Genomic DNA, 19,981 nt, shown 5'->3' on the forward strand with positions numbered 1-19,981 from the left:
TGGTCAATTCATTAGTTTCTATTTCTGTAAAAATCTTAATTCTTTCCACCACTCTTTTTTTTTTCTTCTCAAATGTATATTTAAATTCTAGTTAGTTAACACACGGCAATCCTGGTTTCAGGAGTAGAATTCAGTGATTCAACACTTACGTACAACATCATCCCAAATGCCCGGGACCCATTTAGCCCATCCCCCCACGCCCCTCCCCTCCATCAAACAGTTTGTTCTCGTATTTAAGAATCTCTATGGTGTGCTTCCCTCTCTGTTTTTCCCCCTCCCATATGTTCATCTGTTTTGGTTTCTTAAATACCACATATGAGTGAAATCATATGGTGTCGGTCTTTCTCGACTTATTTTGCTTAGTATAATACACTCTAGTTACATCTACCACTGACCCTCTTTCTTCCTTGCCTGGTTTCGGGGTTGATCTGTGATGGGGCCTTGTAGCTCTTTGACTTTCCTGGGCCATAAGCTAGTTCGGAAAATGTAAAATTAGTGTGACCGGAAACATTTTTACCCTCTCTCTCTCATTGGAAAATTGCCTTTCCTATGACGTGAGAAGTCTGGTAACAGAATGTGTGGATCCCAGTTGAAGTTAAATAGTAGATCAGTCAGGGCATCTGGTGAAGTTTAAGGACGGAGTTGATTCAAAAACTAAGCCCCCATGAGGAATGAATAGGACTTGGGAGAAACCTTCAGAGCAGGAAAGGGAGGGGCAGGGGACCTTCCTTTCCCCAGGCCACGCCTTCACCAATCCCACGGCCACCGGACACATCAGATGCTGTGGCATGGCCCGAGCAGGACTTGGGGCAGCTGGCTCCAGCTGGCTTTATCACCTGTGGAATTTAATTATTTATTCACCTGACATGAACCTATGCACTCATCGATCTTTTAAAAATAGTTTATTTTAATTTGCTTGTATTGCCTGCTGTATACAAAGCACCTGCTTCTTCTGCGTCAGTTTTCCCATCTGTAAAATAGGTGAGTGGTTCAACTGCACGGTAACCCCAAGCACAACTTCAGCTGTAGCCACATGGACAAAGTAAAGCCAGACAGAGGGGGCCCGGCCGATGAGAGTTCTGATTCCTGTCCTCACGGGGGAGTTCTCGGTGTAGACAGGCAGGCACCGTTGGCTCAGGGTCGGGCTCCCATGCACTTGTTTCTTTTCAACCGGAAGGTGATTTTACAAGGACAGAAGCGTGAGGACAAGAGGCAGCCTCGGATTCGGATTCGTTGTGCTGGGTATGCAAATCGGTAGTGCTGTCGCGGCCCCTCGGCTAGGCTCTCCTTCTGGGTGTATTTCTTAGCCTTCCGGGGAAGCCCAGAAATGGTCGCGAGAAATGTACAACATGAGTCTGGCAAAGCACAGGAATTCTGTACACGAAAACATTTTCTTTTAGTATTTTAGTTGGGCAGGGACACAGCTGTTGGAGGCTCTGATGCTGAATTCCAGAAGGAAGGCGAGGGACTGACAGCCTGCAGCACATTTTTGACGTGGAATTTCCCCTTGTTCGCAGATGAGAGTTGCTTTGGCTCAGGACGAGGTCGTGCCTCGGAGGGTCCCCACGGAGCAGCGTGGTCTTCCCAGGACCTCACCTCCTGGGCCGTTCCTGATGGCGCCTTCACTGTGAGGGACAGCCCAAGGCTGCTTTTTGGATCGTGTTCAGAGCCTGGGCCACATTTGGGGGGCACGACTTCTTCGGCCAGGGCCCCTGTCTCTTCCTCACCCTGCAGCATTCACCCACCCGCACGCAGCGCCCGGCGAGCCTTCCTAATGCCAAGCCGCGGGGTGGCCCCTGCCCACACACCTGCCTCCGTCCCTTCCCCTGCACCCACCTCGCCGGAACCTTCCCACTGGCAGCTGAGGGTGCCTCTGTCCCACATCTTTGTCTTTCCCGAAGTGGGACCTTCTCCGGCCCCGGCCTTGAGGCCGAGACAGCTGTTAGGGGACAGGATTTGAGGAGAGAAAGAAATGAGAACACTTCTCCCCTACCCAGCGCGAGAACCGAGCCTGCACCCCTAGACTGGAGAGCTCCCCAAGGTCGAGCCCTGGCTCCTGACGTCAGGGTCTGGTCTGTGGTGGGCGGTGTGGTGAGGAAGTAGGAAGGTATGTGTGAACCAGCGGGCCGTCCTCAGGTGGGGGGAGGTGGGGGTGGGTACCTGATTGACCCCGAGCTGCCACACCCCGGAGGTTTGCAGAACTGCAATGGAACGAATGGTGGTTGTTGTTGTTTGAAGAGAGAGAGAAGAGTAGAGCACGAGCAGGGGAGGGCAGAGAGAGAGGGAGACACAGAATCCGAAGCAAGGCTCCAGGCTCCGAGCTGTCGCACAGAGCCCGACGCGGCGACTACGAACCCACGGACCGCGAGATCATGACCCGAGCCGATGGTCGGATGCTCAACCGACTGAGCCACCAGGCGCCCCATACTGTGTCAAATGAAAACACAAGCTAGTTCCCAAGGGGGCCGTGAGAAACACTCCTTGAGAAACACTGTTCTCTACTTTTCTGCGAAGCCCCGAATGACGGCTCATTTCACACAAGTGCTATTATTTGGATTCTTGTGATAAACCACGGAGGTCAAATTTGGGAAGTCAATCCAGAAATGCGCTTTATGACAGGAGTGCTGGTTACCTTGAGGCATGTTGGAGGTCACGGGCCACTAAAAGGCAGTTGGGGAGAATCCTGTGTGTGTCTGGAGTTAATGGGGGAAAGAAGAGGTGTGGGGGTGGAGTGGCTGGTCTATTCGGGTCCGCGTGCTCCCTGGGTTTCTAGGACAGTGTGGACAGGGTGGGCCAGCCCCAAGGCCACGAGGGCCGTCTCTCAGAGCTGTGGCCTGGGGAACGCTGACCAACCCTGCTCTTCTTCTAGGGGGCATCGAACCACCCCTCCTAGCTGAGCCTGGCCAGGAGATGACGGACATTGGTGAGGATATCGGAGCGGAAGAAACGAGGACAGTTGTAAGACTGACCAGGCCCTCAGCGTGACCTGAAACAGAATCCACCCGGCTAGGCTCATGGTTGCCCTCTGATACGGCTTGAGTGACTGCGTCGGTGGAGTGGGGGAGGGCCACAGTTGAGGCCACAGAATCACTGTCCTTTAGGCATCTGACACCATATGCTCCACACGCATCACCTCCTCGTTCTTCTCCCGGTAGCCCGTGTGAAGCGAACGTCATCGCATCCCATTTGACAGGGTAGGCAAACTGAGGGCCCAAGAGATTCGTAATTTGTCCGGGATCATGCAGTGAGGGCGCTAAACGCAGCCAGATTTGAATCTTGTGCCTCTATAGTAGGATCACGACTACTCTGGGGCGCTGTCATAAGAGATACGCTGTCAGAAAACGAACATTCAGGGGCCCCCAGGGGGCTCAGTCGGTTTAAGAGTAAGACTCTTGGTTTTGGCTCAGGTCACGATCTCACAGTTCGTGAGTTCAAGCCCCCCCCCCCCGTCGGGCTCTGCACTTACGGCCTGGGATTCTCTCTCTCTGTCTCTCTCTCTCTCTCTCTCTCTCTCTGCCTTCTCCCTCAGCTCGTGCTCTCTCTCTCTCTTAGAAATAAATAAGCACTAAAAAAAATAAATTAATTTTAAAAATAGAAAGGAACGTTCAAAATGGGGCTGAGTGCTTTTCTTTAATGATTTCATTTATTGACACATTTCCTTCATTTTACAAATATTTATTGAGCACCCTGCTTTCGCCTCTGCCCGGCGGGTCAGATAAAGCCTCACAACTGCGGGATCGTGAGCCCCTCGGAGGGCTTCTCTGACCATCACCGGGCAGTGAGGGCAGGGGGAGGACCGGAACTGGGGGCAGGGTGGCTCACATGACTCCTCCCGTGGGACACAGACTCACGGGTTCATTCCCTGTGTGTGTGTCACGGCCCTGGCCACACACACTAGAGGGAAGAAGACGGCATAATTATAGGAATGAATAACGCCCCAACTTCCTTAACCGCCCTGCTCTAATCACATGCCGGCCCCAGAAAGCACCGTAACAATGCGTCACCCCCTTTCCCAAGGTACAATGCACTGGCTCGTAATTATAAGCCAGACTAGAGAGGAGTAAATAAATATGCATGCCCAGCCTGAATGCTATAATTAGAACTACCACTGGCTAAAGAAAAGTGGAGACGTTTTAATTCTAGGCCTCGCTTGAATGTTGAGCTGCCGCTGGCAACCAATGCATGTGGATTAACACATTACGTTCCGAGCAAGCGGTTGCGTGTTAAGAAGACGGCCTTTTTTGTCCGTGGGGCCGGGACGTATGCTTGATACTTGAGCTCCGTGTTTTATGCCCCAAAGCCGACGACGGATTGGTGTTTTTCAGACATTCTGATAGCGACGTCGAGTGACGATTTTGCATAAAATGCCTCACTCTGTTTTTTATAACACGTCGGCATCGTTTCTTGGCAATGGCGGGTTTGGACAATGACGGATCCACACAAAAGGTTAGATGGTCGTAAGTGCGGTAAGGGAATCTGTCAGGGGCGGGGGGGGGGCCTGGCTGGCTCTGTCGTAGAGCGTGAGACTCTTAATCTCAAGGTGGTGAGTTCAGACCCCTCTCTGGGGCGTGGAGCCTTCCTAAAAAAAGAATACGACAGGACGAAGGGATAGAGAACGAAGACGGAGGTGCTGTCTTAGGTGGGGTAATCGGGGAAGATGCCAACGAAGGAGGTTGCAGCGCAGACCCGGGGAGAGATGGGTTAAGGAAAAGTATTCAAGCAGCGGGAACAGGAAGTGCAAAGGCCCTGAGGCAGGAGTCTGCCTGAAGTGTCCAAAGATCAGCAGGGAGGCCAGTGTGAGGATAATAAGATGGGAGAGGAAGGCAGGGCCACATCGGATACCCTCGGGGGCCACAGTAAGGACATGGCTATTACTCAGGGGAAGATGGGAGCCACTGTAGGGTTTTGAGCAAGGAGTGATGTGATGCGGCTTCAGTTTTAGAAGAATTACTCTGGTCTGTGTGGAGAACAGAGTTAAGGGAGCGATGTGCGTGAAGAAACAAACCCACCAGTGGGCCAATGAGCAGACCTGAAGCCAGGCTGTCGGGGCCCAGTCACGGTTGTCTGGCCCCGGAGCAGTTGCTGAACCTCCCTGTGCCTCATTCTACTCCCCTGTAAAATGGGGATAAAAACATTACCTTCCTCGGGGGTTCCCCAAGTGTGGCCCGCAGGCCAGCAGCGTCACCTGAAAACGTCTTGAAAACGCAGATTCTCAAGCGCCACCTGCTGATTCAGAAACCCTGGGGGGTGAGGTTGCCAGATAAACTAGGAGGCATCCAGGCAAATTTGAATCTCGGACAGACGGTGAATACTACTCATCCAATATTGGGGCCACACGCACATTAAACGATATTTGTTGCCTAGCTCAAGTTCAAATGTAAGTCAGTATCCTGTATTTTCATTTCCTACGTCTGGCAGCCATGTCATGGGGGGGGGGGGGGGGGGGGGCACTAATCTGTGTTTTAAGAGATCCTCCGGGTGATTCTGATGGATACGTCTAAGAACACTGGCGTTTCTCACAGTGCTTCTGGAGTTTAGAAGCTCAGTACGGTGCCTGGCAAACATTGGTAGCTGTCGCGATGATCACAGAGCGCTGGGTTGCCAGGGGACTTTGGAGCCGCAAGTTGGAGTCACTTGGCTGAGGGCACACAGCAGATGGGGTGTCTTCTCCGTGAAGGCTCTGTGGGCTCAGGTGCTGGAATGCTTGGGGATGTCCCAAGTGCCCTCATCCGGTGACCCGAGAGCATTCACCACCCCCACCTCTGTGGGGTCGCCGAAGGGGACGGGAAGGCAGCGCGCACCCTCCCCCTCGGCTCAGGGATTTGGGACCGTGTGGGCTCTCTCCTCATTCAGCGGTGACGATCTCTCTCGCTCAGTAACCAAGGTTTGCAATCTACATGCTGGCTGGCTCGCTAACAACACGACTAGAGAGAATAGGTTTCTGTTTCTGGATTATTCTGAGCCGTTTTGCCCGGCTCTTGGATGGAAAAGGCAGTGTGTGGGGCCCGGAAAGAATTACACTTGTAAATGTTACCTTAGTGGGTCGGACAATGAGGCTGAGGTTTACTCACAAAGACAGGAAGGAAAATGCCCTCTCTTGGTCTCGTGGGAAAAAGCGGACACGTGTATTCTAATCACGTTCCGGAAGAAGATCGTGGTCGACGTGTCCGACTGTAATATGCAATGGATAAATCCCACTTAGGTGAGTTCTAGAAGAAATATTTCCACTCCAAAGGATAATCATCTGTTAGTTTAATTGAGTTGTCGTTTCTCCCAGCTCCTCGGTTGGTAAGGGTGCCGTTAGACCCAGTAAGTGCTCCTGTTTGTTCATGGATTTGCAACCACCTGGAAATCTGGTAGAAGCAGCCTGCTCAGAGGGTTTGCATGGGGATTAAGAAAGGTCATGTGCGTGAAATCCCTTAGCCCAGAACCCGGCACTTAACAGGTGTTCAATAAATGTTAGGTCTTCACAAATCATTCATCTAAACAGCCATTCATTTGAGAACTGCTTTTCTCTGTAGTGGCCGGGACCCCTGCTAGGTGTTCATCTGTGCATGCAAACACACACACACACACACACACACACACACACGTAGGCAAGCCTCTTACCCAGAAGCGTTGCTTATGGTAATATGACACTGCGTTAGAATAAACGGGAAGTGGGGTGATAGGCATTGAGGACGGCACCTGTTGGGATGAGTGCTGGGTGTTGTATGAAAACCGATTTGACAGTAACTTTCATATTAAAAAAAAAAGAATACATGGGAAATGAATCCCCCCCCTTTTTTTTAACCCTAAGAAGCTAAAGGCTTAGGAGGATGAAGGAGGCTCATGTCACCTGGGGATCACATTAAAATCAGATTCTGACTCAGCAGGTCTCACGCGGGGCTTGAGATCCTGCACTTCTGACATCTGCCGGGGAAGCCGAGGCTCGGGTCTGGAACCGGACTTCGAGATGGGGAGGTGCCCGGCTACCAGCAGAGCCGGAGCACGATGCTGTCGTCACCACCTGGTGGTTATTCAGGTACAGGGAGGGCAGGACCTGTCTGAAGGGGTGTGTGCCCCGAGAGCGATGGGCGCCGAGTGACGGGCTCGGATGCAGGGGGAGGGGGAACATGTCCTTACTTATGGGCAGTTGGAATCCCGTTCCATTCCCGATCCTTCTCTCCCTGGGCCCCACACCCCCAGGAGAGCTCTTCCCGGCCGGTGCAAGCTGACCGGCCGGGACAGTCGCCCTATTTCAGCTGAGCTGTAACATCCACGCCGTAAGGCTCACCCGTTTCAAGCGGACGATTCAGCGGGTTTGAGTAAATTCACAAGGCTGGTCAACCATCACCACCGCTGACTAGAACACTTTCTTCACCCCGTGCCCGGGGGGCACTCAGTCTTCACCCTCCCAACCCTCCAACTACCACCCATCCTCGTGGATGAACAAAAGGTGACATGTGCCTCCAGTGGGATATTATGCAGCCTTCAAAAGGAGGGAGTTTCTGCCACGTAGTGCGATGTGGATGAATTTTGAGGACATTATGCCGAGTGAAACAAGCCGGTCACAAAAAGACAAATACTGGGGCCACCTGGGTGGGTTCAGTCGGTTAATTGTCTGACTCTTGAGGTCGGCTCAGGGCGTGGTCTCACGGTCCGTGAGTTCGAGCCCCGCGTCGGGCTCCATGTTGCCATCAAGGATTGGGATTCTCTCTCTCCTTGAATTATACACTTAATTGAATTATACACTTACATATGGTTAAGATGGTAAATGTGATGTTATGTGTATTTTGCCACAATAAAAAAAATTTTTTTTAACTAAATGGAGGAGATGCTGGCAGAGGGTCCATCAGTCAAGGAGGGAAAAGACATGGTAACATTGAACTTGCTGGAATTTTCAGTGTTACATATTTTGGCCAAATTACAGACAACGGATGTTTCAGGGGAGGTGGACAAGGAAGCATGGTGAAATCTTGTTTTCTGGATCATTCCTGTTCCAAAAATAAACACGGGACTGCGGCGCCTGGGTGGCTCAGTCGGTTGCGAATCTGACTTTGGCTCAGGTCATGATCTTGTGGTTTGTTACGTTCAAGCCCCACGTCGGGTTCTCTGTTGTCCGTGCAGAACCCGCTTCAGATCCTCTGCCCTTCTCTCTCTCTGCCCCTCCCCTGCTCTCTCGTGCATGCTCTCTCTCTCTCTCTCTCTCTCAAAAATAAATAAACATTAAGAAAAAATGTGTCTGTAGAGCTCATCAGTTATAAGCACAGTTTTGCAATCTTTTCCTAAGGGAGAGGTTCACACCGAGTTATATGGGGGGAAATGTGCTTTAAAATTCATTATTATTTAATTTACTTATTTATTAAAAAAATTTTTAGGGGCACCTGGGTAGCTCAGTCAGTTGGGCGTCCAACTTCAGCTCAGGTCAGGATCTCGCGGTCCGTGGGTTCGAGCCCTGCGTCAGGCTCTGTGCAGACAGCTCAGAGCCTGGAACCTGCTTCGGATTCTGTGTCTCCCTTCTCTCTGCCCCTCCCCTGCTCATGCTCTCTCTCTCTCTCGAAAATAAATAAACATTAAAACAAATAAACATTGCAAAAAATTAAAAAAAAATTTTTTTTAATGTTTATTTTTGAGAGAGAGAGAGGGAGACACGGAATCTGAAGCAGGCTCCAGGCTCTGAGCTGTCAGCATAAACCACAAGATCATGACCTGAGCCAAAGTCAGACGCTTAACCGGCTGAGCCACCCAGGTGCCCCTAAAATTCGTTATTATCAAGCCCTTGAAATTCTACCTCGTTCCCCTCAAATGTCAGCCTTCTATGTGCTCTGCACTGTCCCAAGATTTTGTGCCAGGGATTCTGTGCTGTGTAACACAGACCAGCTGTCTCTTTTCTGTGTATGCAGCTCCAAAGGATGCCATGGTAAATTCGATTCATTTCTTTGGTAATTGTCGAAGAGATGCCTGGGAATGTTGAATTCATTATGGTGCTACCTTACCCTTCTACAGAGCTGAAAAACCATTACTGAACAAATACAAGCTTGTAATTTCCTTAATTACGCATCTGAGAGGTTCTTCTGTGCGGGGACAATTTTAAAAAGTACTGCTAGGTGAGAGATGAGTCAGACGCACTTACTAAGGAAAATTATAATGATGCAGACGTGAGTGGGAGAGGGGACAAAGTAGAGGCAAAACGAATATGGCGGAACCATCAGTCTTATAGCTAAGGTTGACTCCATTTGGGGGCTCCCCTGTGCACTAAGATATATTTTGAAGATTTTGGAATCCATCAGTTTTTATAGAGCAATGGAAAAAAAAAAAACCCAAAAAACCAGAGAGGAACATCTGGGGTTTGTCAACAGCAAAGTGCCTTTCCATTCATTGTACATTTCAAAGAGTTTCACAGATAAAGACAATCCAGTTTGATATTTGCACCTATTCGCAAACATCGAACACTCTTTCTTCCGCAACATGCTGGATGTTAGGCGGGCTAGCTGAAACTGATGTTAACGTTTTGCAATTTCATTAGTAAGTTTTGAAAAGGGTCTTGTGGAAATGATGTCGTAGTCGATAAATTTAGACAATGTTCTCTGTCTAGGTGTATCCAGACAGATCTCAGATACCTTGGGGGGTATTTTAGGGATTAAGATTTGACTTAGACATTAGGGGTAATCTCTTAGCAAAAATGATCCTGGGGTGTCTGGGTGGCTCCGTCCGTTGAGCATGTGACTTCAGCTCAGGTCACGATCTCGTGGTTCGTGAGTTTGAGCCCTGTGTCGGGCTCGCCGCTATGAGCACAGAGCCCTCTTTGGATCTTCTCTTCCTCTTTCACTCTGCCCCTCCCCCACTGGTGCTTTGCTCTCAAAAAAAAAATAGACATAAAAAGAAATGATCCCAAGGCCCAGGGCATTAACCCGTGCTATAGACCGAATGTTTGCATTGCCTCCCACCCCTGAATTCATCTGTTGAAGTCCTAGATCCCAGGGTGGTGGTATGGAGGGGTGGGGCCTTTAATGGATTAGTGCCCTTACAACCGGGGCCCCAGAGAGCTCGCTGGCTCCTTCTACCACTCCTCACATAAGGAAAAGATTATCTATGAATCAGAAATAGGGCCTTGATCGTGGACTTCCCAGCACCCAGAACTGTGAGGGATACATGTCAGTTGTTTATAAGCCACCTGAGTCACAGTGTTTGAGTGATAGCAGCTCACATGGACGAAGGCAATCGATACAAAAGGATCGACACAATGTAGAAAGAAACCCTTGGCAAGCATACAAAGCAGATCTGAGTTACGCCTTAGAGAACTGCAGAATAGCTTAGGTAAAATGAAAGTTGCAAACTCCACCGAACGAGAAAACCCAGGATTAGACAACGTCTGGTTTTTCCTCCATGACACCTGCAATCATGTCGGTCTATTTCAAAGGTTTTCGCGCTAAGAGTCATTTCTGCCAAATCTCCAAGATGTGCTCCAATCTTTCTCTTCGTCTGAAAGCCAGGATGATTTTGATCACTTTCCCGGCTGATTTGTGTTTATATCTTCCTGTGGTTCTCAGCTTCCAGCTTCCAGGAGAACAGGTCTACTGTTGATTCCTCTTTTACACAGGAATTTTCAAGCAGGGGCTGTAAAATCAGTCATGAGGGACAGTGATGCCTTGCTCCTTGATGGGGGGGGGGGGGGGGGGGGACATTTCTGAATTAAGGATGGATTCCTGCTTGGCTTCGTGTTCTCTCTGGGGTGCTTTTTTGGGTGACAGATCAATCATTTCAATTTCTAGTATTTTCGAGGAATGACCCAGGCCACTGATTTCCAAATTCTTCCTTGCTATCATCCTGAATCATGGATTTGGTTTTGCAAGTATTTCCAGCCTTCTGTCCGCAGAGCAGTTAATACAAGTTAGGAATCACACGTATCTTTAAAGAGGCTTAAATTCAGACTTAGCTTTTTAACAGACGTTCCTTGTGATTAGAGACCGCTTCACCCAGTCCCCACGCGCAGGGATCGACGGCAGTGAGGACAGAATAATCTTGCCAGAGCTCCCAGGTGGAAATCGCCCTCACGGAGTCCCCTGACTCCATTGTCCAGACCCTCCCGTTTCTCCCCTCCACCGCCTGATAAATCCGTGTTGACCGAGAGAGGCGTGGTTCCTGCTGTCTCGAAACTTCCATTTTGTTATTTAAAAGAAAAGAAAAGAAAGCATTAAATAAGAAGTTATGCCTCAGTATGATTTGGTGTTTGGAGAACGGACAGAAGTTTCCTTGGGAGCACCGAGAAGGTGTGCCGGGGCTTGGTAAGAGCTGCGGGGCTGGGTGGGTGATTCTGAGGAGACAGGTCAGAGACGGGCTGCAGATGGGGTGAGGAGGGGTCTTTTCCTGGGGGACACGGTGGGGTTGGACAGGATAGAAGAATGGGGGAGGGCTGTTAAAGACGGAGTAGACTTGATAGAATTTTTAGAGCCTTTTTCTGAGAAATTTCCTAATTTACCTCCAGTGAGCATGCTGGCTTTCGTGTGTGTTGATCTGGAAGGGATTACACGGGTGGGGAGGGGACTATTGTGGCAGGATTTTTGACCACAGTCCCCGGGATTTGTCGTCTCACTGCTTCGAAGAATGGAGAGGTGGGCATACAACGAGCAGCAGGCAAAGGTTTATTAGAATGTAAGATTAGAAAGGGAGAATAGTAGGAAAGCTCTCTTTACAGAGAGGGGACTTGCAAAAGCGAATGCCTGTGACTCTAGACAAGGGTCCTTGTTTTATAAGGTTCTGGTCAGCGCCCACCTCCCCTTCCCCCTCGTTCCTTCCCAGGTCCTAACCCTATTGGCCAGATAGCTCTGGGTGTTGGGTTGTCCATTCCTGATTGGCCCGTGTCCATTGAACCAGGGGTGGCCTATGGCCTCACTTAGATCTTTTGTCAAACTCCTGAGGGGAACCCTGAAGGGGAGTAGGTGGGGTCTGTTACATTCTTTTTTTTGAATTTTTACAATACTTATTTATTTTTGAGAGAGAGCAAGAGACTGAGCACGAGCAGGGAAGGGGCAGAGAGGGAGACACAGAATCCGAAGTAGGCTCCAGGCTCTGAGCTGTCAGCACAGAGCCCGACGCGGGGCTTGAACTCATGAACTGTGAGATCCTGACCTGGGCCGAAGTCGGACGCTTAACCAATGGAGCCACCCAGGCGCCCCTACATTCTTAAGAGGGACCTTACACCTGAGGGGGTTTGCTGTGGTCAGACACTCCCAGCATTGTTCCTAAATAGGTGTTTTTCCCCACCCAGGGACCCCGGGCCCTAATCTTTCCCTCTCTGCCTACTGAATCCTATCTTCTCCTATCATACTCTGGATGTATACATGCTAAGTTCTCAACTTGGGTTTGTGGGTATATTAATCTGCGTTCTCAAGTCGGTCTTAGGCTGGGTTTTCCAGAGAAACAGTGGTGGGGAAAGGTGGTGGGGGCGGGGGGGGGGGAGGCAGCCAAAAGTAAAAAGAAGAAAGAAAGAAAGAAAGAAAGAAAGAAAGAAAGAAAGAAACCCGCCAATTCAACAAAGTATGATCGATACGATTGATATGTTCCCACTTCAGCATTTTTGTAAAAACTTACATGTGTACCTATAAAAGAGAAAGTTAAGAAAAGTTTTTTTAAAAGGTCTAGGGGCGCCTGGGTGGCGCAGTCGGTTAAGCGTCCGACTTCAGCCAGGTCACGATCTCGCGGTCCGTGAGTTCGAGCCCCGCGTCGGGCTCTGGGCTGATGGCTCAGAGCCTGGAGCCTGTTTCCGATTCTGTGTCTCCCTCTCTCTCTGCCCCTCCCCCGTTCATGCTCTGTCTCTCTCTGTCCCAAAAAATAAATAAACGTTGAAAAAAAAATTTTAAAAGGTCTATTCGTTTTTGAGAGCGCTCACAAGCGGGGGCGGGGGCAGAGAGAGGAGACAGAGGACCTGTCTGATACAGTGGGTTCTGCACTGACAGCAGGGAGCCCCGTGTGGGGCTCAAACGCGTGAACCAAGAGATCGTGACCTGAGCCCAAGTCAGACCAGACCCCCAAAGTGCTGGCATTCGGAGCTGGGGCCTTCGGGAGGTGGTTAGGTTAGACGAGATCATGAGGGTGAGGCCTCACGATGGGATGAGAGTCTTATAAGAGGAAGAGACCAGAGGGCCCCTCCTTCTCAGCCGTAGGAGGATTTAGCAAGAAGGCACTCATCTACCAACCACAAAGAGGTCTCACCAGAGCCTGACCTTCCTGGCACCCTGATCTTGGACCTCTAGCCTCCATAATGGTATCTTGTTACGGGAGACCAAGCTGGCTAAGACAATTCCCATTGCAGCAGAGCTGGAACAAGCAAACTGCTTCTGGGACAAGTAGCACGGGGACTTAAATTCTCACTAAAGTGTAAACGACTACTACCAGATCTGTGAGCTGACTTTGGGTGGAGGATTGGAGGGAGCACTAAGTCTGAAGAAAGTTTGTCACTCTACAGGTTGAAGGCTTAAGAGGAGAAGTGATACTTCTGCTGGCTTTGCTGGCTCTGCTAAGGGAAAAAACATACAGATCCGGGTTCAAGTCTCCACCGCCTCACTTATTGGCTGGGTCACCTTAGGCAGGCGGAGCTAAAGGCACCTACCTCACATGGCTGTTTCCGAGTTAAATGGGATAATAAGAATATGGGTAACACAGGGTCAATGTGTGTTTTTTTTTTAAACAAGTTCTTTTATTTCATTTTATTTTAAATTTATTTATTTCTTTGTAGAGAGAGCGTGAACAGGGTAGAGGGGCAGAGAGAGCTGACCATTTGCTGGCCCTGCTTCCTCAGCCTCCAGGAAGCTGGTGGGAGGGGGTCAGGGGCTCTTCCTGTCGCCGTCACCCCAAAGAGCTGTGAGAGTGAATAGAGCTGGGTATCGGAGTGTGTGTGTGTGTGTGTGTGTGTGTGAAAGAGAGAGAGAGTCCCGGTCCAGGCCTTGTCCCTGGAGAGCTTTGAAACCCTGTGAGATCAGCTCACAGCGACCTGGTCCCCCGCGGTACGTCTGGTCTGGTTGGGGTTCCTTGCTGTCCAGGCCAGGCCATGGGTCCCCCCCCTTGATATTCGTGGTCCCCCTGGTCCGGAATGACCGTCCATCAGCCATCACTCCTCTCCTGATCCTTCCCAGCCCGGCCTCCTCCACACCAGGTCATCATGCTCCCTCGTTGGTGTCCAGAGTCCCCCCACTTCTCTCCTCCCTTGAAAATCTGTCTCCCACGTGGCCGGGAGATGCCCTGAGCGTTACAAAGGCCTGCGGCAGGTGGGGCAGGGAAACAATCCTGCCTTTTCAATGGGTTGTCTGTCAGGGACCGAAGAAAGGTGGCTTCGTGTCTTCAAACTAAAGAACCGGCAGTTTGGGGTCAAAATTGCCCCAAATCATGTACCCGTGGTAGGAAATGGTGGTGGTGGCCGATGGGACCCAAACAGGCGGTTGCATCTGATTTCGAGGAAGAAGGGTGCAGGGTCCCTAATGCCGCCGTTCCCTCTGCGTCAGCCCACGGGCTGTCGAGCTGTGGTGGCACACATTGGTTTATTTGCTGTTTTCAATATTTATTGCCTAATGAAATGACAAATTGCATCGGATGCAGCTGTCTTGTCAATGAGGAAGCGAAGTAATTAAGTGTTAAAATTATATTGCTTCAGTCCCCAAGCTGTGCTGGCTTCGTGTAAATTGAACGGCTATAAAAGATCCCGCACAGGCTTGGTAAATGGCCTGTCACATCCTGGAGGAAGGGGACTCCACGGTCACCAGGACCTTCTGGACTTCTCATGTCAGAAATGACAAATGGACCATGCTTTCCTCCTTAGTAATGATCATTTGTCACTGCTGGGAGCAGAGGAACAGGCCAGGGTGCTCATTTGCCTAATCTGCGGAGGATGGCCCTGTCGGGTGAACTGTAAGTGCCCGGGCAGTGCTGGGGGCACCCGGAGGCCAAGTTTGGTCAATGGTAAAGACCCAGGTGCAGCTTCTCTAGGTCCCCCGGAAGCCGTGTGATGAGCCCAGACTTGGCCCTCCCAGCCCAGCACACCGTTCTCCCCCCTTCCGACCCCTCGCCCCATTTCTGATGCCAAGACTAAGCACCTGTTCCTGGACCAGTAGGTATTAAAAAAAATTTGTTTTTGAAGTTTATTTATTTTGAGAGAGAGAGCAAGCAGGGGAGGGGCAGAGAGAGAGGGAGAAAGAATCCCAAGCAGGCTCCATGCTGTCAGCACAGAGCCCAACGCAGGGCTCAATGACACACAAATCGTGAGATCATGACCCAAGTCAAAGTCAAGAGCCGAGGGTCGCCTGGGTGGCTCGGTTGGCTGAGCGTCCGACTTCGGCTCAGGTCATGATCTCATGGCTCATGAGTTCGAGCCCCGCATCAGGCTCTGTGCTGACAGCTCAGAGCCTGGAGCCTGCTTCAGATTCTGTGTCTCCCTCTCTCTCTCTCTGCCCCTCCCCTGCTCACGCTTTCTCTCTCAAAAATAAATAAACATTAAAAAAAAAAAAAGGTCAAGAGTTGGATGCTTAACCGACTAAGCCACCCAGGCGCCCCTGGGTATCTTTCTTAAGTTGCGGTGAAATATGTATTACATGGTATTTATCAATGTAACCATTTGTAAGTGACTAAATTCAGTGGCGTTCAAAACATCCCTGTTGCTGTGTAACCATCATTATTATCTACACCTGGAACTTTTGATCATCTCAAACTCAGTCCCCATCAGACGATAGCCCTCCCTTCCTCCCCCCAGCCCCTGGCAACCTCTACTCTATTTCCTGCCTCTATGAACTTGTCTGCTCTGAGTACTTCAGTTGAGAACCCTAGAGCATTTGTCTTTCTGTGTCTGGCTCATTTCCCTAAATGTCTCTAAAGTCCATCCATGTCATGGCATCTATCAGGATTTCGTCGTTCTGTATATTCCACTAGGCCGGCTTTGGGAAGGGTCCAAGCGGCCCTGCTCGGCCACACGGGTCCCACTCAGCCCTGGGCCCTGCCCAGCCATCACTGTGGGGCGTGAGGCCAGGCCTCTGGGCCGCCTGTACCCGGGGACGTGGTGGACCCCTCCTTTTCCATCCGTCCTCTTTGACTCCGGGTTCACGAGCCACGGGTGCGCGGAGGGATCTGCAGGGAAAACACAGGAGAAGCCAAGAGCGAGTTAGTCCTTGGATTTTGTGAAACACCAAGACGCTAAGAAACATGGAGCACAAAATCCGTTTGCTTTTGTATAACCAGTCGCGCAGAGACCCTCTGTGTCTGTTGCCATGGGGACCATGGGAGGGTGAACTGCTCAGTTCATCTCAGGGCCTGTGGGGCCGAGAACCGTTGGTCAGTGCCGGGGTGGTTAGTGAGAGGCAGGGCCCGTCTACCGGCCACACCTTCGCGCTGGGCACGTCTCTCCACTCAGGACACCTGGGGAGCCTCGCCTTGCATGGAAATGTGATTTGAGTCCTGGCACCCCCGTGGCTATTATGTGATCCTGAAGTCACTGAACATTCATCTCAGAAGGAGCCAGGATTCCTTCTTTCTACAGGTGAGGAAACTGAGGCCCTGGGGAGCAGTGGCGGGGGGGGGGGGCGGTGTGCCAGGGCCCCTCATCTGGGAATTACTTATGGCTGTGGCCCGAAACTGGGTCTCCTGATTCCTCTGCTGCCCCCTCCCCCAGGGCCGGCAGACTGACAAGGGGGCAGCGGGTCTGGGGGAGAGCAGTCAGCCCCCCGTGCGACCAGACTGGTGCTCATTTCCACGCAACACTTGGGATCATCAATATTTGGGTCAGAGAGACCCTTTTCACCCTTAAGGGGTGCCTGGGTGGCTCGGTCGGTTATGCGTCCGACTCTTGGTTTCAGCTCAGGTCAGGATCTCGCGGTGTGTGGGTTGAACCCCGTATTGGGCTCTGTGCTGACAGTACAGGGCCTCCTTGGGATTCTCTCTCTCCCTCTCTCTCCCTCTCTCTCTGCCCCCTGCTCCTGCTTTCTCTCTCTCTCTCTTTCTCAAAATAAATAAATTAACTTAATCCTTTTTGCTCTTGAAATATTTAACTTACTGAGATGGTGATGGCTGATATTATGTTCTTCTTTTGAAAATAAAGTTTATTTTATGGGGGGGGGGGGGGGCAGAGAGAGGGAGAGAAAGAATCCCAAGCAAGCTCCACATGGTCAGCACAGAGCCCAATGCAGGGCTCGATCCCACCAACCATGAGATCACGCCCCGAGCCAAAATCACGAGTCGGATGCTTAACCAGCTGGACTGAGCCACCCAGGTGCCCCTGATTTTATGTTCTCGAAGAATCCCTCATGTTTTATTGCTTTTAAGGGAGAAAGATAATCAAGCCCAACAAAACACTGTGTAACTCATTACTAGATGCTGAGGAAGTCACATTAAATATGAGAACACAGAATGAAAGGGGACAAACGGACTCTCCTTGTGAGCAGGTCAGGGAACAGCAAAGAACGTATCGGTTAGGATTAGGCTCACCGCTAGTGACTCAGCCCGATCACAGAGGCTTAACCGCACAAAGTTAGCTTATCAGTTCACACAAAAGTTCAGAGGTAGTTGCTGCAGACTGAATGTTTGTGTCCCCTCCCCCCCCAGCCAAATTCATATGTTGAGGCTTAATACCCAATGTGATGGTGTTGGGAGGTGACGCCTTTGGAAGGTGCTTAGGTCCTGAAGGTGGGGCCCACAGGAATGGTCTTATGACCTTATAAAAGAGTTCCAGAAAGTTCCATAGCCCTTTCTGCCAAGTGAGGGCACAGCGAGAAGACAGTCGTTTATACACCAGACAGCAGACTCTCACCAGACACCAAATCTCTGGGCACCTTGACCTTGGACTTCCCAGGCTTCAGAACTATGAGAGATAAATAAATACATTTTTATTTACAAGTCACTTAGTTTTTGGTAGTGTGTTAGAGCAGCTCAAACGGGCTAAGACATGAGGTAACCCAGGGCTGGTGTGGTGATTGCACGAAGTCATCGAGCTCCTTCCGTCTTCTGTTTTGCTGCGCATCACCTCTAATCGCAAGGCAGCCTCACAGTCTCAACTGGCTGCTGGAGCTCCAGCCATTGTGTCCACCGTCAAAGCAGCAGAAAAGGAGAAAGAGAGGAAGAAGGGCTGAAGCGCCCTGGCCTTTTGTGTCCCCATATAGGTCAGTCATTGGTGAAAGGGTGTCTGGGTGAGGGGAGGAGGGGAGGGGCAGCCCACAGGCATTTCTGGGCGAGGTGACTCCCACGGGCAAGTCTTTTTGCACCAGGACTGTGCCCCAGGGCAGCCTCACTCAGGCTGGGGGGGGGGGGCGGGTGTGAAGTACACTGGCCTGGTAAATGGGGGCTGGCAGAGGTGACCCCATGGCCTTGTGTTTTGCTTTTGGCCAGCTGACCCCCACAGCTGGCTCCGGGTACTCCGGCCCACAGTGTTGGTTTCCCTCTCGTTCTTCACGTATCCGTCTGTTCCAGCTTCCCCTGAAACCCTGCTCCCCTTCTCTGTCTTCCGTTTTCACCCAAGACTTGCCTGCCCCGTTCCGTTCCTCTGGAGTTCCTCCCTGGCCGCCTCGGATGCCATCTCTCACTGACCCTCGGGTCCCCTCCCCTTCCGGCTGGGCCACCCCGTCCCGCCCACCCGGGCCCGTCGAGAAGGGAGACGGGGTCCACCAGGACATCATCACCCTCGAAGCCACCCTGCCAGGCGCTCAGATGAGAAGTCCGGGGTCCCCAGGAGGGGCCCTGGGCCAGCTTAAAGCAGAGCAGGGCCATCACCTCTCTGCTCTTGGGTGCAACTTCGGGAGCTCTGTCCACTGCTCTCTGTGGCCACCTGCAAAACTAGCCTTCCGGGGGCAGGATCCCCCACCGCCTGTGCTGTTGCAATTGCGCACTGGGTCAGAGGGAGACAGTTGGGAAGGGAAACAGCTGGGCTATTTATTAGAAGAAGGAGCTGCCAACCCCAGACAACAGCAGAGAGCGATGCCTCTTTGAATAAAACAGGCCACAGCACACACTTCCTCCGGCGAGAAGGGCGCAGCGGGGGCCGTAATGACACCTGCGGGCCTCCCACGGGCCTGCGCTTTGCCCTGGGGTTTTTCTGTATTTGTCCTTTCTCGAGAAGGGGTGTCGGCGCGGGGGCCCCCGCACAGCTGAACGGCGACATTCCCACCACGGGGTTCGTCAGCCGGTCCAGCTGGACGCTGGTGTTCTGCCCTTGAAAATAAAAGCCCGAGTTTTTCCTCGGGGATGCGGGGACGGCTAATTACTGACGCGTAAACTTGCAGGGATTTCCAACTCTCAAGTGGTTCTTCCTTAAGGCCGTAGAAGTTTGAAGATATTTAGGTATATATTACTTTCTTGGAAAACTTTTACAGAGAGAAATAGGGGAAGAGCAGCGGACAAGGGCAGAGAGAGAGGGAGAGGGGAAAATTCCAAGCAGGCTCCACGCTGTTATCCCAGAGCCCCACTCGGGGCTCGATCTCACAAACTGGGGGATCACGACCTGAGCCGAAGTCGGATGCTTGACTGACTGAGCCACCCAGGTGCCAACACCCTGCTTTTTTTTAAATACGGATTTTATTTGTTTGTTTGTTTTAGAGATGGGGGGGGGGGGGGGGGAAGGAGAGAGAGAGAATCTTAAGCAGCCTCCATGCCCAACACGGAGCCCAGGGTGGGGGGGCTCAATCTCGGGACCCTGACATCATGACCTGAGCTGAAACCAAGAGTTGGACGCTCAACCAACTGAGCCACCCAGACACCCCCTTTTTTAAAGTAGGCCTCATGCCCCGTGTGGCGCCTGACAGTGAGGCTCAATCTCACGACCTCGGGATCATGACCGACGCTGAGACCGAGAGCTGGACACTGAACTGACTGAGCCACCCAGGCACCCTAGATTTGTTTCTGTTGACCCGGATGGTTGGCCTCCAAGATATTCTGAAGTGGAAAACGCCAGTTGTAAACAAGATTATATGGTATTACCCACTTTAAAAGAAAAACAACATGCAGACTCAAAACCTACGTACGTGCATGAGTT

Source organism: Lynx canadensis, chromosome A3 (assembly GCF_007474595.2).
Source record: "Lynx canadensis isolate LIC74 chromosome A3, mLynCan4.pri.v2, whole genome shotgun sequence".
Lineage (NCBI taxonomy): Eukaryota > Metazoa > Chordata > Mammalia > Carnivora > Felidae > Lynx > Lynx canadensis.